The 24,964-nt window shown below is 42.1% G+C and overlaps 1 protein-coding gene across 7 annotated transcripts in view; it reads right to left on the reverse strand.

Moving 5' to 3' along the window:
• The window catches only part of LOC307214296 (uncharacterized protein), a 188,150-nt gene that overhangs the window by 96,505 nt on the left and 66,681 nt on the right, over nt 1-24,964 (reverse strand). Inside the window, exons 4-5 of one of the 7 annotated variants that reach the window (XR_013837886.1) lie at nt 16,326-16,438; nt 15,352-15,793 (exon numbers count right to left, since the gene is read on the reverse strand). The exons of the other annotated variants lie outside the window; for them this stretch is intronic. The gene's annotated coding sequence lies outside the window, so the exon portion shown is untranslated. Of the gene's footprint in view, nt 1-15,351; nt 15,794-16,325; nt 16,439-24,964 lie in introns of those variants that run through there. 7 annotated transcript variants of the gene reach the window in all.

A 24,964-nucleotide genomic window follows, 5' to 3' on the forward strand; every position in this document is an offset into this window, starting at 1 on the left:
TTCCTGCTCTGAATCAGAAAGACATTCTGAAAGAACATCATGCCTGGCAGGAGTCTTTGACCTTTCATCCTGCTTATAGAACTCAGCGTGTTTACTGATCAGCAGCTTACTCTGATCACCTGACGGGTATGCAAACCTCCATGCACGAGCCGCTGGCTCATACCCACAGAAGATCATTTTCTGGAACTTGGGTTCACCTGGCCCTCGCAAAGCTTCAGGCACCGGCACCGAGGCCATTGATCCAAACGCACGGAGGAAGTGAACCTGAGGTTTCCTCCCGTGAAGCATGAAAAACGGGGTGTCTCCTACCACTGAATTGTAGGACCGATTCCAGGTGAAGCTCACATATTTAATTGACTCCATCCAAAACCTTGGCGATAACCCAGAATCTGACAGCATCACCTGTGCAGCTTTAACCAGAGCCTCACTTCTGAGCTCTGCCACCCCCCTCTGTTGAGGAGAAGTAACTGTGTGACTTATCCCTTCCTTGTGAAAGAACTTCTGCAAAGCAGACCCAGTAAACCATGCACCTCTGCCACTAGCAACTGCCTGCACTTTCGTGGAGAACCTTAGTTCCACCTCCTCAATCCAACTTCTAATCAGCTGTGCTGCATCTTCCTTGGATTTGAGACCATGTGTCCAGGTGTTCTGCGAAAAATCATCCTGCAGCGTCAGCAGAAACCTGGCCCCTCCCAGACTTGGTTCCTTCATGGGACCCAACAGATCTATGTGCACAAGATCAAAAGGTTTTGTGGTTACCCTGTCCACCCTGGGGTAACTGCACCCTCTTACCTTTGCCTGTCTGCAAGCCTGGCAATCTAGGACTCTTGCACATTCCTCAATTCTACAGCCTTTGCTAACCTCAGGTAGCACCTGTAGTTCTTCAAGAGAAGAATGAGCTGTCTTCTTATGCCATGCACAAGCACATGAAACATGAGTGGGAACTGTAGCACGCAGGGCTTGTGCTTTCTCAACCTTCCCCTCACCCTCCAAAGACGTTTTAAGAATGAAGAGATCATTCTGCCCCTTTGCAACTCTAACCAGTTGCTTCCCTCCTTTGGAGATTGTACAAAAATCGTGTTCAAAGCAAACCTTAAACCCCTTTTTCAACAAATAAGGCACAGATAAAATACAGTGTTGCATTCCTGGCACAATGCAAACTTCCATCTGCTCCTGCAAAACAGAAAGAAAAACATTTGCAACGTTAGTTACATTTTTCTTTTTCCCATTCGCAAACTGAACAGTTTTCCCAGCCGGAATTGCTGTGCAATTCCACATCTCGACTGCAGGGGTCTCTGGAATCAGGTTTCGGTTAGCTCCTGAGTCGATGACAAAGCGTAAGTCATTGTCTCTCTCAGAGCTGTTCTCAAACAACGCCATAGCAACAAACGTCTCGCTGCCCCCTCTCTTTGGGCTTCTGCAGCTGTTCTCTCTGGTTGTCTCGGCAACCAACTCCCCCTTGCTTAGGACCTTGGCAGCTTCCGTAGAAGTAGCCTCCTCCGTTGCCTTGGAGACCGGACTGGCCTCTGCGTTCCCACGCAACTCTTTAGGCCTTATCTTCACTTTGTGCAGGTGGCCGACCTTGAAGCGTCTAGCTCTCCGCAGCTTTCCAGACTTTGGCTGACGACGATCACCAGTGGAAAAACACTGCCCAGGGCTCCTTTCAGCTGGCCTGGCCCCCCTTCTTCCGGAAGAGCACTCTGTGCCAGCCCTGCCCTCGCTGAAACTGCGTTTCACTTCAGCACTCACAGTGGAAAACTTTTGAAACTTGCCTTTGGAACTTTCAGCCCCCCCCGACTTGCACCTCAGGGACTGGGGCTACAGCCATTTCCAGGCTCTTCATGACTTCTCCAGGGCCCTGGCCTCCTGCTGAAGTTTCACACAAACTTCTCAGCACCTCCCAGGCAGCCCTTGCTGACTTTACGCCTTCCAAACTAGGCAAGAGCGATGCGTGTACGCATGCTTTCAGCATAGCAAGCTCTTTTTGCATTCTCTGCTGGCTATCTTCAGGCAACGCAGCCTCAAAGCCTGCAACGTTTGTCCCTTCAGGGCCTGGATTTAGGGGTAGTGGCTCCTTCTGGCTTACATCCCAAAGCCCAGTAACCAGAAACCAACCCCTTACTCTTCTGGACCAGGTTGCCCAACTTCTTAAAGTGAGCTTTTCTAGCGGAACGTCCTCAAGGACCTGGCTGTCTGCCATTCTCTCCTCTTCCCCGGGGCCCCAGCTGCTACTCACGTAAAACCAGTCAGCTCTCCGGCACCCGATTTTTCAGCTGCTTTCCCAGCTCTCAGCTCTCAGCAACTCTTGCCTCTTAGCATCAGGCAAAACACAGAACGCAGACCTCCGCTTCGGTAGCGTCTTCCCAGCTGATCAAGCTGACTTCAAAGCACACCGGCAGACTTTCAGCAACAGTTTTTACAAGCGGTAATTAGTCCCCATAACCTGTGACGGTGCTAATTGGCACTGGCTAATTGCTTTATGGCCCCAATTAGCCCCAGTTTATAGCGGTCCGGCACACTTCTTAGCCAAGCTGCGCCGACCTTCTTCTCTCCAGTTTCGCCTTGCAGAGTAAAAAACACAGCGGGAAAAAACTGTTACTGCTTGCTTAGATCCAAACATACCAAGCTCTTGTGTGTCCAAATTTATCAGTTCTTTATTGCAGCAAAATATTTACAGCTCAGCATTTCTCAGATTCTCCTGGACTGCTAGCATTCATGGCTGCCTCCTGCCTCCGTCTCTCTCAGGCAGCAGACACACAACAGTGAGGAACGACTCCTCCCTCTTTCTGAATCACGTGACAGGAATTGAGGGACATCACACAGAACTCTTTAACCCTATGAGTTCTGAAAACACTAACAGTCCCCACCTTCTATTTTACCTCATAGTTGCAGACATCCCCTGTGGTGGTGGGCTCTGTGCTCCCAAGGAGAGCAGCCAAGATGCTGCAGACAGGCCCTCTGCTGCTCTAAAAGGTGCCTTGTATCCAGAATTAAGTTTAAGATACTTACCGACTCTAAAGAAAGAGGGGGGTTTGCCCTGCCGGACTTAAGACTCTACTATGAATCGGCAGCTTTCTGCTGGTTAAAAGATTGGCTACTTCTTGAAAATGCAGACATTCTAGATTTGGAAGGATTTGATAATAACTTTGGTTGGCATGCATATATCTGGTATGACAAGGTTAAAGTGTATAAGGGTTTTAAAAATCACATTGTCAGGAAAGCACTATATAATGTTTGGATACGGTATAAAGATTTATTGGAAAATAAAACTCCCAGGTGGCTCTCACCTATGGAGGCCAAGGAGGTAAAGAAACTTAATATGAGAACCAATTGGCCGAAATATTCTGAAATTTTAGAACAAGAAGGTGGTGAATTTAAACTACAAAGTTATGAGAAAATAAAGTCCAAGGTACGAGATTGGCTCCATTATTTTCAAATAATGGAGGCCTACAAACAAGACAGGAAAATTGGTTTCCAGGTGGAGAAATCGAAATTAGAAACAGAACTGTTAGAACCCAATACTAAGAATTTATCAAGAATGTACAACTTGCTGTTGAAGTGGAATACATTAGATGAGACAGTGAAGTCTGCTATGGTTAAATGGGCACAGGACATAGGTCATGACATTATGTTTGCTGACTGGGAGCAGTTATGGACCACAGGTATTAAATTTACGGCATGTAATGCCTTACGAGAAAACATTATGAAAATGATTTACAGGTGGTACATGACCCCAGTCAAGCTTGCGAAGATTTATCATCTGCCCAATAACAAATGTTGGAAATGTAAAGAGACTGAAGGTACCTTTTTCCACCTTTGGTGGACCTGCCCAAAGATTAAGGCCTTCTGGGAAATGATTTATAATGAAATTAAGAAAGTGCTTAAGTGCACCTTTAACAAGAAACCAGAGGCATTTCTCTTGGGTATGGTCGGCCAGTTGATGCCGAAGAAGGATAAGAATTTCTTTTTGTACGCTACTACGGCAGCAAGGATTCTTCTAGCAAAGTATTGGAAGACACAAGAGCTACCCACGCTGGAGGAATGGCAGGCGAAAGTGATTGACTTTATGGGACTGGCAGAAATGACCGGCAGAATCCGCGACCAAGAGAAAGAGACTGTGGAAGAAGATTGGAAGAAATTTAAGATGTATCTTAAGAATTATTATAAAATTGAGGAGTGCTAAAATGCTGAGGCAAAAGAAGACATAGAATTGCAGCGGAAAATTGTGTTTAATTTTAGGGTGGAATTGAAAAAGAGAATGAATTTATATTTAATTGGTTAAGAAGGGTTGCTGAATAATGGTTCAAAATTAAGGATGCAAAAAGGGAAAGGTATGGGGAAGTCCTGGAAAAGAGGGTTATGGAAATAAGGTTAAGAAAATATGAGTTTTTGTGTTTGTTTTTATGTTGTTTTTGTTTATGTTAAAAAATTGGAAATTAATAAAAATCTTTATTAAAAAATAAAATAAAAGGTGCCTTGTATGTAAGAAACTAGAGCTAAATGTTTGAAATGGAATACTTGAAATTTAAATAGAAATAAAAATGAGCACGGGATCATTTCATCATCATTTAAATTTGATATTATATGAATCAACTGGAATCACTAGCAAGATATCTCCAGCTCTTATAAGAAAAGTAATAGGCTCTAATCAGCACTGGTATGGTGGTCTCTCCTTTAATTCAAGGTGACAGCAGTATTGATAATCTGCTAATGGGATGATGATTTCATCCCTATCAGCAATAGCTGTGTTCCCATCTTGCTGCAGCTGTAAGTTTTCCACACATAAAGAGTTCAATGAAATTAAAGGTGAATGTGTGATCTTCCAGCACTATTAAGGACACAAATGACTTGGAGTTTGTAGTCCTGACATTGCAGCACTGTCAGGAACAAGGTAAAATATGGCCTAGTGGCAGGCAGAAGGTTCCAGATCCAGTTCCTGGATGTCAGTAGCACTTGGGAAAACAACATTTCTCAGAACTATTTGCACTTCATGCAATGCATGTGGCAAAGGAAAGAGCAGGGGTGGACATTGGTCGTCTTTGGTAAGAAAGTGAAGCCAACATCTGGTACTCCAAAATGGATCTTCTCTGTTTTGCACCTCCTCAGCTGGAGGGACTGGTCTTTTTCTTTCTTGCCACTACAAAAGCAGCAGTCATCAGACAGGTGGATGGGAAGGAAGGTGAGCAGAGTTTGGAGTATCAGTGTCTAGGGGTGGGTGCCTGGATGTTTGGCAGGGAAAGAAAGAAGCTGAATTATTTTCCAAGTCAGATGAAAATTAGTGTACTTGTGATATGTACCCCTCCATTTACACAATTAAGTGGCTGTGTAAACACAGGGGCATTCTGGCAACATTTTTAGGGTGATATGTGAAAATTATTTAAAATTTCAGGGGGCATGTTTGCTATTTTCTGGTGGTGGCAGAAACTTAACATTATGAATGTAAAGAGACTGAAGGTACATTTTTTCACCTTTGGTGGACGTGCCCAAGGATTAAGGCTTTCTGGGAGATGATTTATAATGAAATGAAAAAGGTATTTAAATATACCTTCCTGAAGAAACCAGAGGCTTTTCTCCTGGGCATGGTTGGCCAATTGGTGCCAAAGAAGGACAGAACTTTTTTTATGTATGCGACAACAGCAGCAAGAATACTCATCGCGAAGTATTGGAAGACACAAGATCTACCCACCCTGGAAGATTGGCAGATGAAAGTAATGGACTATATGGAATTGGCGGAAATGACTGACAGAATCCGAGACCAGGGAGAAGAGTTGGTGGAAGAAGATTGGAATAAATTTAAAGATTATTTACAGAAACATTGTAAAATTATTGAATGTTAAAATGATGTTGGAATGAAACGAAGTGGTCTTAGCAATAAGGTTAAAAGGAATATGTAAAAAGGGATGGATATTAGATGTAAATTCAAAATTATAATATGTGAAGACAAAGAATTAAGAGAAAATAGAGAGGGTATGGATTTGCTGAATTAAATATTTGAATTGGAATACAAAAAAGGGAGGTGTGAGGAAGTCAGGAAAATAAGTAAATGAACTGTAAGATATAGAAAGAGGGATTTGTTTTTAATTGTTTTTGTTTTTCTTAGTGTTTGTATTTTTTGTGTTTTCTTTTTACCATTTTTGTAACTTTTTTCTTGTGGAAAATTTAATGAATATTACTTTACAAAAAAGAAACTTAACATTATGCTGCTGTTTAGTCATCAATAAGAAAGAAATAATGGTAGAACTCTCTGTAGTGGGCACATTTTGGCAACTGCCCCTTGCCACCCCCCTCAATGTCCTAGAACAAGGCTACATCAAGGCATAGTGTACTTACTATAGGAAAACTCTGGGATTGGCTCTGCCTCTGCCAGTTTCCTACAGTGATGAGCAAATGCAAATCAGAAGGAGCATATATATTCATTCTCTCTTTATCTTTCTATAGACAGTGGTACCTCGGGTTACATACGCTTGAGGTCACAGACGCTTCAGATTACAGACTCTGCTAACCCAGAAATAGTACCTCAGGTTAAGAACTTTGCTTCAGGATGAGAACAGAAATCGCGCGGCGGCAGCAGGAGGCCCAATAGCTAAAGTGGTATCTCAGGTTAAGAACAGTTTCAGGTTAAGAACGGACCTCCGGAACGAATTAAGTACTTAACCCGAGGTACCACTATATATGTATATAACACCACGGATTCAGCTTTAGCTGATGTGACCCCAGGACATGGACAAGGTGCTTGTGTCAATGTGACCAGCCATGTGTGTCCCTCAACCCTTGCACCTTTTGCCTTACTAAAGTTTGCCAACTGGGTGGATACAGGGTGCAGCCAATGCATTTTTTCCAGGGCTGGTTCATATACAGATCAGCAGTTAGTTTTTTATTAGGAAAAACAGCATACTATCAGAAAGCACCACAGGGCACACCTTGCCCCCAGTAGCACAGTTTCCAAGACTGCCTGCCTGCCACTCCTAGGTAAAGGTAAAGGGACCCCTGACCATTAGGCCCAGTCGTGACCGACTCTGGGGTTGGGCCACTCATCTCGCTTTATTGGCCGAGGGAGCCGGCATACAGCTTCCAGGTCATGTGGCCAGCATGACTAAGCCGCTTCTGGCGAACCTGAGCAGTGCACAGAAACGCCATTTACCTTCCCACCAGAGCAGTACCTATTTATCTATCTGCACTTTGACGTGATTTCGAACTGCTAGGTTGGCAGGAGAAGGAACCGAGCAACGGGAGCTCACCCTGTGGCGGGGATTCGAACCTCCGACCTTCTGATCGGCAAGTCCTAGGCTCTGTGGTTTAACCCACAGCGCCACCCGCGTCCCGTCTGCCACTCCCACTTCCTTTTAAATCTCCTCCTGAGTCAGATGTCTTCCAAGCAGCCTTAAACTGTCCAGCATCCCGTCCTCCTTTCTCCTCTAACCTGTCTTCCGTGTCCACCCGCCTTCCTCCTCTGCAGCTTCCCTTCGGGGTCCTTTGTCTGAAGCCTCCCACCACTCTTCTTTGTCCCTGACCACTTTTCATAGACTCATAGAATCATAGAGTTGGAAGAGACCACAAGGGCCATCGAGTGCAACCCCCTGCCAAGCAGGAAACACCATCAGAGCACTCCTGACATATGGTTGTCAAGCCTCTGCTTAAAGACCTCCAAAGGAGGAGACTCCACCACACTCCTTGGCAGCAAATTCCACTGTCAAACAGCTCTTACTGTCAGGAAGTTCTTCCTAATGTTTAGGTGGAATCTTCTTTTGAGGTAGGGAGTGGCAGAGGTGGACCATACGCCTGCACTGCCCAGGGCAGGCCTGCTCCCGAGGGGGGGCGTGGTGTGGAGGGTGCCCTCCCAGACATGGGATAGCCACTTGGGTGCCCAGAGCGGCGAGCCGCTCACGGGGGGGGGGGGAAGCCACCCATGGCGGACATTCGGCACGCCACCCGCCCGCAACTCCCAAGACTCCTCCATGCTGTCAAAACGAAGGGTGAAGGGAGGAATGCCACCGGCAAAGTGGCGCTGTTCCCCGCTTACATTGATGGCTCAGGGTAGTTGGCTTGGGAGTCGCAGGTGGGCAGTGCGCTTAATGTTACCCCCCACAGTGAGGGCACCCGGGGTGGTTGCCCCCACTGCCCCCCTTCCTACACCCCTGGGGAGTGGTCTCAGCCATCTTGAAGGAGGCAGCAATTCAACCACTCCTGAAAGTAATTAATTACGCACAATTAATTACACGTAAAAACACACGTGCTGTGAATGCCTATGGGTTGCATTCAGTTCAAGGAATTCCAGTTCTGAACACTGAACAATCCTGTGAAGACAGAGAATCTCCATATTTGTCTCTTCTTAGAGTCCAATTCTCTGACGTCCACAGTGACATCCAAGTTTCAGAGGCTGAGCTTTTTCCCTTTCCTCCTTTACTTGGATTCAAATTCACTTTCCTTGTCTGTGGTATGACAAGGCTAAAATACATAAGAATTTCAAGAACCATGTTGTCAGAAAAGCAGTATTTAATGTCTGGTTGAAATATAAAGACTTATTGGAAAACAAGACCCCAAGGTGGTTATCACCAATGGAGGCCAAGGCCGTGAAAAAACTCAATATGGAGGCCAAATGGCCGAAATATTGGGAAATAATAGAAAAAGATGGAGATAATTGGAGGTTGCAGAGTATGGATAAAATAAAAGATAAAGTGCGAGATTGGCTACATTATGCTCAGATTAAAGAAGTTTTTAAGTTGGATAAAAAGGTAGGATTCCAGGTGGAAAAATCAAAGTTAGAAACTGAACTGTTAGAACCCAGCTCTAAGATACTTTCAAGAATGTATAATTTGCTGTTAAAATGGAATACACAGGATGAAATGGTCAAATCAGCCATGATAAAATGGGCACAGGACATAGGGTACAACATCATGTTTGCTGACTGGGAAAAGTTATGGACCACAGGTTTGAGATTTACGGCATGTAATGCCTTGAAAGAAAATATTATGAAAATGATATACAGGTGGTACATGACCCCAGTCAAGCTTGCAAAGATATACCATGTGTCTGATAATAAATGTTGGAAGTGTAAAGAAGCTGAAGGAACATTCTTTCACCTCTGGTGGACTTGCCCTAGAGTGAAAGTTTTCTGGGAAATGATGTATGATGAACTGAAAAAGGTATTTAAGTATACCTTCCCTAAGAAACCAGAGGCCTTTCTCTTGGGCATTGTTGGTCAGAGTGTGCAAAAGAAGGATCGAACCTTTTTTATGTACGCTACAACAGCAGCAAGGATACTCATCGCTAAAAGCTGGAAAGCTCAAGAACTACCCACACTGAAAGAATGGCAGATGCAACTGATAGACTATATGGAACTGGCGGAGATGACGGGCAGAATCTGAGACCTGGGAGAAGAACTGGTGGAGGAAGACTGGAAGAAATTCAAGGACTATCTACAAAAATATTGTAAATTGTATGATTGCTAAGAAAGATGTAAGATTAGCAAAAACATGGCTTCAACAAATTAGTTATAAAGAATATAAATTTAAATTCAATTGGAAGATGAAAAGATAAATACGGGATAATTAATATTTTATGATTAAGCTTCAATAAGAGTATGTTAAATCCCAAAATCTGAGATATTAAATATTGGAAAATTATATTATATGAATTAAATCAAGTTAATAACTTGCTGGTAAAATTTATGTTTAGAAAGCAGGAACAAGAGATGTGAGGAAGTCCAAAGTTGAGAATGAAATGTGGATAATGGAAAATATTATGTTATTATGAATGTCTTTTATTGGTTACATAAAATTTAATAAATATTATTATAAAAAAAAAGGAATCCCCGCCTCGACATATGGATTCCATATTCTCCAATAAAAGTGTATAAACTGAAAAAACAAAAAAAAACAAATTCACTTTCCTTATCTTTAAATAGAAATCAATAAGATTTGCCTGCCATCAGTATGTGAATAAGCAATAGATCACCAGGACTCAGGTCCAGAAATTCTATGCATTCATTTGCAGCCATACCAATGCTCTGAACAGTAATTGTTAATAAATAAAACAACAAACACCTCATTCTGTTACTGGTTTAAGAAAAAACATATTTGTGACAGGGGGTGAAAGTGCCCAAACCATCGCCAAGGAGGTAAAGAAACTTAATATGAGAACTAATTGGCCGAAATATTCTGAAATTTTAGAACAAGAAGGTGGTGAATTTAAATTACAAAGTTATGAGAAAATAAAGTCCAAGGTACGAGATTGGCTCCATTATTTTCAAATAATGGAGGCCTACAAACAAGACAGGAAAATTGGTTTCCAGGTGGAGAAATCGAAACTAGAAACAGAACTGTTAGAACCCAATACTAAGAATTTATCAAGAATGTATAACTTGCTGTTGAAGTGGAATACATTACATGAGACAGTGAAGTCTGCTATGGTTAAATGGGCACAGGACATAGGTCATGACATTATGTTTGCTGACTGGGAGCAGTTATGGACCACAGGTATTAAATTTACGGCATGTAATGCCTTACGAGAAAACATTATGAAAATGATTTACAGGTGGTACATGACCCCAGTCAAGCTTGCGAAGATTTATCATTTGCCCAATAACAAATGTTGGAAATGTAAAGAGACTGAAGGTACCTTCTTCCACCTTTGGTGGACCTGCCCAAAGATTAAGGCCTTCTGGGAAATGATTTATAATGAAATTAAGAAAGTGCTTAAGTGCACCTTTAACAAGAAACCAGAGGCATTTCTCTTGGGTATGGTTGGCCAGCTGGTGTCGAAGAAGGATAAGAATTTCTTTTTGTACGCTACTGCGGCAGCAAGGATTCTTCTAGCAAAGTATTGGAAGACACAAGAGCTACCCACGCTGGAGGAATGGCAGGCGAAAGTGATTGACTTTATGGGACTGGCAGAAATGACCGGCAGAATCCGCGACCAAGAGAAAGAGACTGTGGAAGAAGATTGGAAGAAATTTAAGATGTATCTTAAGAACTATTATAAAATTGAGGAGTGCTAAAATGCTGAGGGAAAAGAAGACGTAGAATTGCAGCGGAGAATTGTGTTTAATTTTAGGGTGGAATTGAAAAAGAGAATCAATTTTCATTTAATTGGTTAAGAAGGGTTGCTGAATAATGGTTTAAAATCAAGGATGCAAAAAGGGAAAGGTATGGGGAAGTCCGGGAAAAGAGGGTTATGGAAACAAGGTTAAGAAAAAATGATTTTTTGTATTTGTTTTTATGTTGCTTTTGTTTATGTTAAAAATTTGGAAATTAATAAAAATTTTATTTAAAAAAAAAAAAAGAAAGTGCCCAAACCATCATTTGCGTATATTAAAATATCTATCATAAAGACTGCATAATTAAGAGGAAGGACAAAGGAGTATTGGATGTATGGTTTTGAATAGTTTATATCTTTTTTCAGTTATGTTTAATGCTTAATTATTTGGTTATTTAAATAAACACACAATGATTTTCTCTTGCAGCATATACTGCATGCTACATATACTTGCAGTACTGCATATACTGCATGCTACATATACTTGCAGTACTGCATGCTGAATTTAGTTGTAACCTTCGTTACTGTTAAAGAAAGGGAACAATCCCTCCCCTTTACAAATTTCCTTTTTTCTGAGGAAAACAACAAATTGTGTATTTCTTACCTAGTCAAACTAAGAGAACTCTCTATCATTCATTGCAATGTGCTGAACAAATTTTTTTAATGCAAAAATGTGATTTTCAAAATTACCATACAACTACCTCTTATGCATTCAGAAAAATAAGACAACTTTTAAATTATGATGATGAAAATGGTCACCTTTTTCTGTGAAGATACCTGGATGTTTGTGAACTACCTGACTGGCAGCAATTCAACTGCTGAAGCCTTTTCCTTGTTGTTTTAACTAAGTTGTGTGGTGTGTTTTTTTACCAGGAACAGAGGCAGAATATCCAGTACCATAAATCTGTGGGAGAGCACATGTTTTGCACAGAAAACACCACTATCTGAAACCAGAAGGACCAACGATCAAAATCTTTATAAAGGAAGTTTTCCAATCATCACTTCTGGTCTAAAACTTCCCTGAAAGGTGCCCTGTTCACCTACTTAAAACTTATGCAGATATTTAAGGGAAGGAACTCTGTGTGAGTCACAGAAAGGAGTTTGGTTCCACTGGCAGGTCAAATAAAAAAAACTAGGGAATTTTTTTATTTAAAATGCATCATGTAAAGAATTCCATGGTCATTATCATATTTTCTTTTATTTCCTCAGCCTACTCCATATTTTTGCATCCTCTTAAAATGAAATGTCTGGAACAGAGTATAAGAAATATTTTTTACTTGATTAAATGTCATTACTTTTTAAACAGAATATTCATTATGTCTGAATTTTTTTTAAAAAACCCCCTCTGAATTATGTAAGTGATGAGCTTTTTGCAGTAGGGAGAAAAGCTCTCCATTTTCCAGACAACCAGGAAAGTAAGAAAAGACCTTGTACTTTATTTGTCAAAAGTACAGCATTTGCTCTTTGTGTATAATATATTTGTATTATATCAGTACCTTATGTTGTTTGCTTGACCTCTACATGGCCAATGATAGCACATCACTGAAGAGTAGCATAACTTCTGGGGGCTTTCGCATGTAGAAACATGACACTCGCTTGGAGATGCATGATACCGTCACCTAACATTTCTGTCCTTAATAAATACTGTACTCTAAATGCGAGATCCACAGCACGATGTTCACGAAACGTTTGTTCTTGCTTTTGAGGGAAACATTTTTTCCATGTCACTTGATGTGAGTGTGGACGTATGAATTCCTGATGTATAGCACTGCACATAGATGGGTTTATTTTGTACCTCCTGGTGCAACTGACTGCCCAGAAAACTGAGTAAATGTTGAAAATGTAACCTGTTTCATGTATTCACTAGGTTCAAGAAAATCTGTGCATGGCTGAGCAGCAAGGAAGCCTCCAATAGCAGACAGAGCTAGGTGAGAGATGGGTGCTTCACGTGAATGCCAAATGACACCAGATCTCTTTTGGAGGAAGAATAATGTGACTTGGGCATCCAACTGAAAAGCTATCAGTGTGGAGCGATGCAACACACACAATGTTATCTGCACAGTGGAGACAAAGGCAAAGGCATTTCCACCCCATTGCCATTTGAACATGCTCACCTTCAAAGGTGGCAGCCCGCAGGTCAGGAGTCAGGCAACACTTTTAACGCTTTATTTTTCTATGAAAAGGAATTAAAATGTTGTAGCGTTCCAATCGACGTTACGTCAGTCTTTTGTCAAACATGAAGCCATCAGTCCATTCAATGGGCTTTTCTCTCCGCAACAGCTTTGGAGTTTAGTCTAGCTTTGCAAAGCCTCACAAAACAGGGCAGGGAGCCGTCTATTGAAACTGAAAATGAATGAAATGAAATGTGTGAATTACAGCAGACTGCATGCTCTGTTTTGACAGGATAAATAATTATTTTAAAAATCCACCATACATTATGCTTTTCAGTGGTAACTACTTAACGACTCTGTTACCAAGGACATTTTTATTTGTGTTTCTCGGCTTTGAAACTGAAAAGAAAGATGTACTGGCAAGGCCCTATATGCGTACTGTGAAGATGTCGCTTCATTAAGTCTTACTGGTTCATTACTTTAGAAACTAGTGCACAATTCACTCTTTTCAGCACTCTCTACTGTATATATATTATTTATTCTTCAGTGCTGGAAAAAATGAAAGACTGCTGAATCTGGACACAACTCATTTTGGGAACAGAACTCCAGACCCTCCAAGCGCTCCTATTTTCCATGGACAGTCCCAGATTTACAGAAGCCGTATGATCCCAGAATGTCCTGCTTTTCCTTAGGACCCATCCCTATTTTCATGAGGAAAATGTTGGAGTGTATAGAGTTACGTGACCTCTAAGCCAAGGAGATAATAACCAGGGGAGCCAGCTCTAGGTGGCCCTGGGTACCCACAAAAATTTTCTGTGGGTACTTAGACATTGCCCACCGCCACTGGCCGCCAGCTTTCCTCTGGCACCGTGGCACCTCAGAGGCGAATGGGCCAGGGCCTGCACCTCTGCCGAAGGGCCTCTGTTGGCACCCACTGCGGCTGCAGACACACCCCAGAAGCATGTCCGCAGCCCCAGCAGGTCCCAACAGAAGCCCTGTGGCAGAAACACAGGCCCCTGTTCAGTTGTCGCCACAGCGCCGGTAGACTCGTTAGCCGTGTTAGCTTCAGGATGAGAACAGTTTCAGGTTAAGAACGGACCTCTGGAACGAATTAAGTACTTAACCCAAGGTACCACTGTACTTACTACACTTGCATTTAATTATTATAGCTGGATTTTAAATGTTGCTTTTCGAATGAGTTTTGTGGCTTGTGCCAGTTTTTATGTGGATATTGTATTGATTTCAAATGACAGAACCGAGGAAATTGGTGAAAAGTGTGGAATGTCATAAAATGTTTGGCATAATGTGATGATGGAGTTATTTGGAGTAAACCTTAGGTTTTCTATGGAAAGCCAAGATGCAATGCCTCTTGTAGCTGAAATTATGATAATCTGAACATAATTGGTACTTGCTATTATTTGTGTAACAACCAAAGCCACAGGGTTAGACTCTGGTACTTAATAGGAAGTAATTATGTAGGTGCCATTGATCACCATTTGCCTGTCGCACTGCAACACAGGCTAAAAGCCACGATGCTATTGAGCTCCCACTGGGATGACTGCAAAGTCACAAACACTATAGCTAAACAGAACTGTTTGATAATGCCTCGAGGTTATTGTGTTTAGTACTGTTGTAAGGATGTTGCCTGTTCACTTCTACCGTGTGTTCAAAATTTGCCCAAGCCAATTGCAGCCCTCCAGGGGCTAGATAAACCTGCCTTCCTGGAGCTGCAGAAACAAACCATGCACTTGTTCTGACTACAATACATGGCTGGTGAACTGTGTTTGGCTCAGTGGGTTAAAAGGCCTATTCAAAGATTTATTTATTTTTTTAAAAAAAGCTCTTGTTGATAGTTAGGCTGCAAATAGAATAAAAAGAGAGTTCCGTAACCTCCAACGTTTTTCCAATGAAAATAGAGACATTCTATTTAATAATACAGTGGTACCTTGGATTAAGGACTTAATTCATTCCTGAGGTCCCTTCTTAACCTGAAACTGTTCTCATCCTGAAGCAAACTTCTTAAACTGAGGTACTATTTCTGGGTTAGCGGAGTCTGTAACCTGAAGTGTATGTAACTAGAGGTACCATTGTATTTGCAAAGTATTAGGTGTATGGAAAGCCTTTAAGACCACAGACTACCAGAACTTTCTAGTAGCATCAGGGCAATGCTAAACAGATTTGTTCAGAAGTAAATCCCAAATTAAATTAGACTCCAGTAAGTCTGCTTAGAATTGCAACCAAAATACACTTGTAAGGAAAAAGACCATGAATAATAGAGGAGTGGTTGCTGTTGTTGTTCTTTTAATCTACATTTAGGGAACACTTTCTCATTTGCTGAGTAACCTTTGAGCACCTGCTTTAGAATCCTTCCATGCTGCATACAGTTCTGAGGCAAGTTGTTGGTGCTCAGTCATTTCATCTGAAGCTTTCTCTCTTAATCCATGTGAACTGAGGGCATGCAATGTTTTAATTTGCTCTGGATCACTGCTGTATTTTTTCTTGCTTTGTGGATTACTACTATTTTAAATTGCTTAGGGAAGAATCTTATGCACAATAAGGTGGTATAAAGCAAGCTGGTGCAAATTAACCTGGCATAAAGTTATGCCAGATCCAAACACCATTCTGCAGTGGGGCTGCTTCTGCTCTGCCTGGGGGAGGGAAAATCGAACTTTATTAAGATGATGTTTTATGCCAGGTTGCCAGGTCACTTGACAAAGCTGAACAAGCAAAGGATTCAAATAAAGTCCTTCCTGTCTGATCCCACCTCTGCCACAGCGGTGGATTCTTGGGGGACTTGCATGAGCCAGCATGAGCAAATTATGCAAGCATATTTTTGGCTAAGCCAGGGCTGGGCACTTAACATCAGCTGAGCCTGGCTAAGCCAGGCATCCTCTCATCCTAAGCTGCTCATCTTGGCATCCATCCATTATCCCATCCATCTTGGCAGGTCTTGCCATAGGATCATCTCCTATGTTGTTATATTTTTTGTAGGCTGCCTTGGGATTCCACATGAAATACCTAAATAAAATGAAATGAAACCAAATGCTAGAGCACTTCCAATATTTCCCTCCTTTATATGTGAATCAGAGTATGTCTTCACAGCTATCTATAGAGAGAGTGCAGCAACTGAAGGTTTTGAACAGCTGAGCATTTCACCCCCACCCTTCATATAGTACTTACCTGACAGAATAGAGCCTCCTTTTCTCCCATCCTGCCAATTTACTTAAGATCATTTTGAAACTTTGACCTTACAGAACTTGTAATCTTTACAGTGATGACATAATGCTTTCTTTCTGCAGAGAGAATTTTAATGAGATAAACAAATGATGGGTATTGCCTGCCACAACTGAGGCATAAAAAATCAGTAATAAATGGAAATAATCTCATGTACTATATATTTTGAAAAATGAGCTCCAACAAGCCTTTTAATAAAGTCATTATTCCCCCTTTCCATAAATCACAAAAGCTTATTTTTGTCCAGTGGATTTGAAGCAGTCAAGGACAACTCTTTTAAATTTGTCCTTGCATGTAATTTATGGCACCAGAAGCGTCTTCCAATTTTTCATTAAAGAAGATATGAATATTATGTGTGCTCTATGTTGTTGTTATCATATGTAAAGGAGCTTTTTATAGGATGGAAAGTTGTAGCTCCCTGTGTGCAAAAAAAGTCCATATCTTATTGCCAGCTAGTAATGGTCCTGCTATATAAGAAGTATTTTTGCTAGTGCTGAGTGCAGCTATTTTGGGGGGGGGGGGGGTGAATCACCAAGCAGGTACCCTGCAGCTCACATATTACAAAACTTCTTCTTGTGCTGCTGGGGTAGTTGGAGGGGGAAGTAACAGGGAACACAGATCTTCAGCAAAATACGGCAGAATCCAAATTGGTTCTAGAGTAGATGAACCCCTAATGAGGACATAACTTATTTAGTACATCACCATCAAAAATACACTCTCCCTAGTGTCAAATCACCTCACCTGCCCCAATAACATTCCTGTACGTAGGGAGAGACAAGGGCGACAGGAAAAATTCTGCTGCCGGGAATTTTAACCTTTAACCCAGCACCGCTCCCAAAACCCTATGGCGGGAACTTCCATCCAAGATGGAAGAAGTCTACACCTAGGGAAGGGGAATCGACATTTAGCCATTCCCATAAGAACCCAGCATCAAAAAACTATGTATCCTCAAGACCAAATGCCGGTGATATAGCCAGCCATACTGGAACTGGTGCTACAGAGACCACCTGAGAGCTCTCATTTCTTTCTTTTTTTCTTTTTAAAGTAAATTTTTATTGTTTTCCTTACATATTCTTTTCCAACAAATTATAATAACACCATGCATTCCCTTTGACTCTGCCGAGTCGCAACTCCCCTCCCTCCCCACAATTGGTATAATAGTACTATTATGAGAACGATGTGCGCGATAGAAAGGGGTTAAATATACCAATTGTGGAGAGCTCTCATTTCTGACTTAGTAGACCTCAGAAAGATCTTAATATCCTCACCTGGAATTTGGCAGGGTGGGACAACAACAAAGGAGATGAAGATTTAACTACGTTCCTGCAGAATTTAGATATCATCTGCCTCCGAGATGCTAACCTCCCACATTTGCAGGGACACTCTCAGCATAGCCTCCCTGCAGTCAAGAGGCATCAAAAAGGACAAGGAAGTGGGGGGGGGGGGACTGACCACCTTTACCTCACTGGATCTGGCTGGGGAAATCAGTGTTGTGGAGTCAGATCTCCCTTATGAGAGTTTAGTGCAGGGGCAGGAGGCCCATTTTTCCTTATTAACACTTACCTCCCACCAGCACGCACCCTAGATGTGGTGGTTAAGATTTGGACCGACCTAACTCACCTCACCCCTTAAGGCTGGGAAACCTGGAGAAGGGTCTCTAATGGAGATCTTGAAGCATATACAGGAAAAGGTGATCCTTCAGGTAACACTGAGCTCCAAGTCAGTTAGGGCTTTTTAAAGGCTCTGGTTACCTATGTTCAGATAGGATTGGAAGCTGGTGTATCAACCAAAGCTTACAAAAGTTCTTTATGTCAATAAGGCTACCTTTGCCTCCATTGACAATGCAGGTTCTAGTAGCTCCTTAAGACTATGAACTTGATCATTTTAGGGAAAGTGCAACCCCCAAGAAAAGCAGGGTGAATGCCACTTAACTGCTCAAACAAATCACTCGCAAGCAGACCCTTGTCTTGATTGGATTGAGCACACTTTACTGGTCCTCATCTAGGGTACTATTGAGCTTAAGTAGAGGTGCTGGAGGAGTCTCTTGAGAGTCCCATGGATTGCAAGAAGACCAAACCTATCCATTCTGAAGGAAATCAGCCCTGAGTGCTCACTGGAAGGACGGATCCTGAAGCTGAGGCTCCAATACTTTGGCCACCTCATGAGAAGACAAGACTCCCTGGAAAAGACCCTGATGTTGGGAAAGACTGAGAGCACAAGGAGAAGGGGACGACAAAGGACGAGATGGTTGGACAGTGTTCTCGAAGCTACGAACATGAGTTTGACCAAACTGCGGGAGGCAGTGGAAGACAGGAGTGCCTAGCGTGCTCTGGTCCATGGGGTCACAAAGAGTCGGACACAACTAAACAACAACAACAACAACATGACATGGGCATTATTCAGCCGACATTCAAAAATAATCCACTCAAAAACACACTTTCTTCTACTGCAAAAATCTCTTATGCTCCCACAAGATTTGAATTCGGGATTTCTAGACATTAATAACAAAATAGCAGGAGGGAGCCATGAAAGGGCTATCTACATTCCTAACTCTGACACACAGGAAGCAATCCTATACCTGAGAAGCTGGCATAAAACAAGGCGGTGTAAATTAAGCCAGCATAAAGTTACACTAGATGAAAACTCTGTTCAGCAGTGGGGCCTAAACTTGGCAGAGGGAAAACAAGCCTTTAAAATAGTGCCAGAGGATCACCACCCCTTTTGCCAGCTTAACTTCTGCCATGCTTGTTTAGGATTGCACTATAAACTGGCAAAGAACTGCTCTAACTCCATTTGTATTTTCCATGCCACTATTAAGAACAGCGAAGAAAGACTTGCTCATATCATCAGGTTCTGTTGACAAAATTGCATATCAAAATTAGGAGTCACAAGGCAAGGCACTATATCTCTTTATTTTTATTTCCCCCTTTTTTAGTATTATTAATACTACTACTATATTAGCATCATCATCATTATTTACAGGTGTTGTACAAAATTACCCCCAAGGAGTGGCTGGGACAGAGCAGGGGGGGAGAATCTGACTCAAAGCTTAAAACTAAATAAATAGCACAACAGAAAAGTGGATAGAAAAGGGGAGTGGGGAAAGAAAAATGGAAATAGACGAAAGATCTCCTCTCAAATATACAGTAACTGAAACAAATGGATGTTAAAACATTTCTTAAAGGCGGCTAGAGATTGAATGTGCCAGGTCTTATTGGCAGAGTATTCAAAACAAACAAAGAGATCATGGAGACGAATAACATGAAGCAGAGAAGATATGAGGGAGCCATGAAATGGATACCCTTCAACTTTAATAATAATGTGTTGAACTGAATACGGAAGGGATACGGTAAAGCCAATGAAAAGAAAGCAGAAAAGGCATGAGAGGCACAACACATACAAATGCACAAGTAGAAAAATGAAAGACAGAAATAAGAAACCTAAAATGAGATAAGGGCAAGCCAACATGGAAGGAATTGAAATAATCCTACTGCAATAAATGATACAAATCAAACAACAAGCTTAAGAATGAGGAGTGTCAACAGAAAGAAAAGAACAAATCTTTAAAGATTAGGAACCTGAGAGTAACAGAACTCAGCAATGGAAGTTTCATGGGATGAAAAATGAAAAGGACAAATAGAAACAGAGTGCCCAAAATTTCTGGCAGAGGAAGGAAAATGCCAGGAACAGCCAATGAAAGAGGAATGTGCAGACATAATGGGAAGAGAAACAACAACTTCTTTAGCTAAATTAGGTTTCAGAAAATGAAAAGACAACCAAGAGAGGACAGACAAGCTAAAAGATTAGGAAATGATGCTAGAGCGATAACAGGGACAGAAAAGTCTAATTAAATATCATTAGCCTAGAGGCATTAATCAAAACCAAAAGGACCAAGAGGATGAAGACACAAAGTAAACATATGAGAACCAAGAACTCAGTCTTAAGGAACATAGAAAGCTGAGAATAGTTAAAAGAAGGAACATTATCTGTAGACAAATGAAATGTGAAACGAGAGAGGTAAGAAGAACACAGACTCTGGATGTTCATTTGGGAAATCAGAAGGAAATTAAATATAAATCGGGTGGGATGGGTTGTATATATTTCAGATTTAATACATTTGGATTAAGCACAACACATACTCATCCCAAAAGAATTGTTTGCTTTGGGTTTCTCTTTCTTTTGGATTTATTTAGTTACACACACACTGGAGACTTTTGCAGACCTGGGCTCCTTTGAGAAGAAGGGCAGGATAACAAATCGTGTCCTCCATCACGGAGAGCACGTGTTGCGGTGAGGTCACCCAAACTGCCCTGCTGTTGCTGGGGCGGGTACGATTGGATGGCTTCAACTCCCAATTGGTCGCCCCTCGGTTGCTGCGGAAGGAATTTGGCTCAGGGAGCTCGCAATTGGCAACCGAGGGGCTATTTGTATCCCTGCATGTGTCGTTGAGCTTCCTCTTTTCGCTGTGTACACAGGATCACACCCCCTCCCTATATTTGGGGGCTTATTGACCTTGCTATGCCTGACTAGGGGTCGTCTGCTTTTGGGACAGGGGCCCGGTAGGAATTTTGCCATTTAAGCGGATAAGCCGCTAAAAGCCGCTAAAAGCCGCTAAGCTGCTAATAGCGCTAATCCGCTAAGCCGTCAATGGGCTTGCTTCGCAAGACGAAAAAACCGCTAGACGAAGAGAATCGCGGAACGGATTCTTTTCGTCTTGCGAGGCACCACTGTATAAGCAAGGAAACAAAGGGAAGTAGAGAAATTGAACGTGGATGATAAAAAAAAAGGTATGGAAAATTATAGGACAAAGTAGAACGAAGTATCAAATGTGATCACCCATCATTGGATACAGTGAACACGATGAGGCAATGAGGACAAAAACAATATTATGCTGGAGGATGTTGTAAATGTAATCTAATTTCCCACTTTTGAATCCATCTCAGACTTGCTTTACACATGAAGCAGAATGAAATAGATAGAATGCTGAGGTAGCAGAGAGGTTTATACCGCTTCAGACTATATGTGGGGTTGGGCCATTTTTTGAATGCTCCCATAGGTAACAAGAAATTTCCTGAAGAAGAAACCCAAGTAAGCAATGAAAAACTAAGATTCTAGTATTCAACTTGCAGGGATGTTTGCTGTTGGCATCAGTCTGTCTTGAGAAACAATGGAGTACACCTCTGGGGGTGAAGTCAGATCTCTGGAGAATCACAGCCCTGCTGTAGATGCAGGGGCTGGTAACTCATGACCACTGCCTCTGTTAGCAGCACCAAAGTGACCTCTCCGAGGCGCCAGCCTGGGCAGTGTGCATGGAGGTCCTGGGCTGCACAGACGAGAAGACTCCCTTCTCAGCCTCCCTTATGTAGGAGAACTTTAAATCATGGGATTCCTTCAGTCTGTGTTACTTCAGTATTTCACCATCTCATTTTACTGCATGTGTAGACAAAGCCCTACCATTTCAAACTTCAAGTGTGGGGTATGACCTTGGAGTCTCCGGTTATGAACTTCATTCGTTCCGGAGATCCGTTCTTAAGCCAAAACCGTTCTTAACATGAGGCGCGCTTTCGCTAATGGGGGCTCTCGCTGTTGCATGTTAAGATTCCAAGACCTCCCCCAATAAATAAAGGCACAATTGACACGGAATTTAGTTTAAGGTTACTGGCATAATTTTGGCCACAACTCTATTGATTACAGATGATGAGTGGTTTGATTAGGCATTGGTTCCTGACTAGCTGCACCTGACCTCAGCAGGGCAGAACTGACGCTTGGACTGCGGCAGATGTCAGTAAGGGAAAACATTGGACCAGGTTCAGACTCAAGTTCACCCCAGATGCTCCCAGGGGCGCTGGCGTGGTCCTAACCCCTGGAAGGGGATTGGACAAAAGCAAGGCAAGCCCCTGGATTCCTTTAACGAAATACCCTAGCAGTGGAGGGGCAGGCACAGCATATTCACATCCCCTCCCACCACCATTGAACCAATGCCTAACCGCCAAACCTTACAAAGTTGTGACGATTTGCTATGCGGCAGGCGAAACCCAAGTGGCACCAGCCAATCAGCCAAATGGGAAAATTCCTATCGGGCCCCCAACAGCAGACAACCCACGACGGCATACCAAGGTCACAGCAAGACCCTAAATATAAGGGAGGGTGGGCAGGTGATCCTATGCACGAGGTGAAAAAGAGGAAGCTCAATGCAACGTGCAGCGGTATATATGTGTCCCTCGGTTAATCCGTGAAATGACCCCATTGGCCGGATTTACCCCAGCAACCGAGGGACCACCAATCGGGTTGTTGTGGCTATCCAATCGCTCCCACCCACAACAGCAGTGAGGTCAGTCTTGATGATTTCACCGCAACGTGTGCTCTCTGGGAGGAGGACATGATCTGGCGCATGACTTCCACTCACATCCCGGGGCAAAGCTCGCAACTAGGGGCATCTAGTTCCGGGTTAGCAGAGCTCGTTACCTTAAGCATTTGTAAGGAGGATGGTTGTTTTTAACACAGGGGAGCATTAAAAAAAAAGTTAGAACCACCTGCCATCTATCACCTCCAGATTTTATCATTTTGTCATCAGCATGTGTAAACCAGCTCATATCTGCACTTTTTGGTTTAGTTGGGTATGCATTTTTGGGATGTTTCTGTGTACTCAGCTGCTTCAGAATTCCACAATGGGCAGAAAGCAAATGGCCTTTCATTGCCCAATGCCATACACAAACATCCAAGAAAACGTCAATGTAACAGCAGAGATCTGTTCTTATTGTTATGCATCCCAAGAATGTGAGAATGGCCTTCACAAGTAAAAACCATTACATGTTTGTATGCAATTTTGACAATTTTGTCAATTTCAAATGCTTCAAAATAACTGAAGCTTTTAAAGCTTCATAAGCAGCACTTGATGATTTAAAATGTTTTTCTCCATTAAAATGAATATATATTCAGTGATGCTATAATTTGTGTTTCACAAAGTGCACAATTTCAGCCTAATTCAACTTTTAAGTGTACCAAGTACCACAGTTACAGTCATGTAGATCTTCTGATATACAAACTGAAAGCAATTAAGCCATTTATCTATCGTTTTGTGAATGGAGAAATACACTCTGAATCACCTGAGAGCTCAGTATCAGACAATAGCACCAATGCAAAAAATTAATGGTACCTGGGTGGTCTAGTTGCTACCATTTCCACAGTTCCTCTTACGCTATTGAAGTCATATGTAAAACATCCACTCATATGGGCCATGACCTGAGTCACGTGAGATCTATCCATCACACCACCAACCCAGCAATGTTCTTATGGGAAAAGAAAAAAATAGGCAGGCAGAAATGAGAAAGATAAAGAAAGTTATAGGCGTAGTCGATGCAAAAATGAGGAGAAAATAAGAATGTGTGAATCCCTTAAGAGGGCTAATGTAAGTATATAACATCACCCAGAGAATAAAAGCTGTACGTTAGGGAATAAAATAGTAGTTCCACTATTTTTGGGAGGGACAAATGAGAATCACATAAGCATGGACTGTTTTTTTCCAAAACGTCCCTACACCACCAGCCTCTGCCTTCACCTGGTCAAATTTGTGCTGGTGATTAATCTCCATCATTTGACTCCTTTGGAGCAGTAGCCTAAAGGAAAGCCAAGGTCTATGCTGCAGGGTGTTAATGCAGCTGAATGCCCATACTGCCACTATTCCCACTGACAGATTACTGCTGCACCTGTGACTCTTTAAATTAGCCACAGCTGGGATGGATGGGGCCTAATAGGAGCCAATTGTCCAAAAGTAGCTGACATCCTGTCTCTTTTTCTCCCTCTCTAGATTGAACTGGAAAGGGACCAGATACAATCCTTTTACCTGTTCCCTCAGGCAAAATCTCCCAGTCATGTTGTTTAGAACTAAAAATAAAAACAAAGCAATTCTGGGGGTTTTGGTTTACGTTTTTAGATGATGCTCAGTCTTCCATTTATAGCTAAACGGTACCAGCTTATATCACTCAATTAACACCTTAAATATTGTTCTCAAACTCTTGTGTTTATTTTGGTCTACATTAGCATAACCTGGGAAGGAAAAATGAGACAAAGTCTGAAATATCACAGAAAATATAAAGAATATATATATTGTGTGTGTGATGGTTCCTATATCCACTGAACACATTATGCATGCATAATAGCCATAGCTCTATGGTAGAACACATCTGCCTATGCAAAAGTTCTATGGTCCAGTTATTATTTATTAAGATATTTCAGATCCCACCTTTTCACCAGAACATATGTAAATCTGTGTCCTCTATTTGGTGATGCATTTCCTCTTTATTAGCTATAAAAGCTATTTGCTTTTTATACTCAAAATGTAAGATTAATAAATGATGACTATAACAAATTACAGTGGTACCTCAGGTTAAGAACTTAATTCATTCTGGACGTCCATTCTTAACCTGAAACTGTTCTTAACCTGAAGTACCACTTTAGCTAATGGGGCCTCCCGCTGCCGCCGTGCCGCCCCCCCCCCAATTTCTGTTCTCATCCTGAAGCAAAGTTCTTAACCCGAGGTACTATTTCTGGGTTAGCGGAGTCTGTAACCTGAAGCGTCTGTAACC

This window comes from Podarcis cretensis, assembly GCF_951804945.1.
Source record: "Podarcis cretensis genome assembly, chromosome: 4".
NCBI lineage: Eukaryota > Metazoa > Chordata > Lepidosauria > Squamata > Lacertidae > Podarcis > Podarcis cretensis.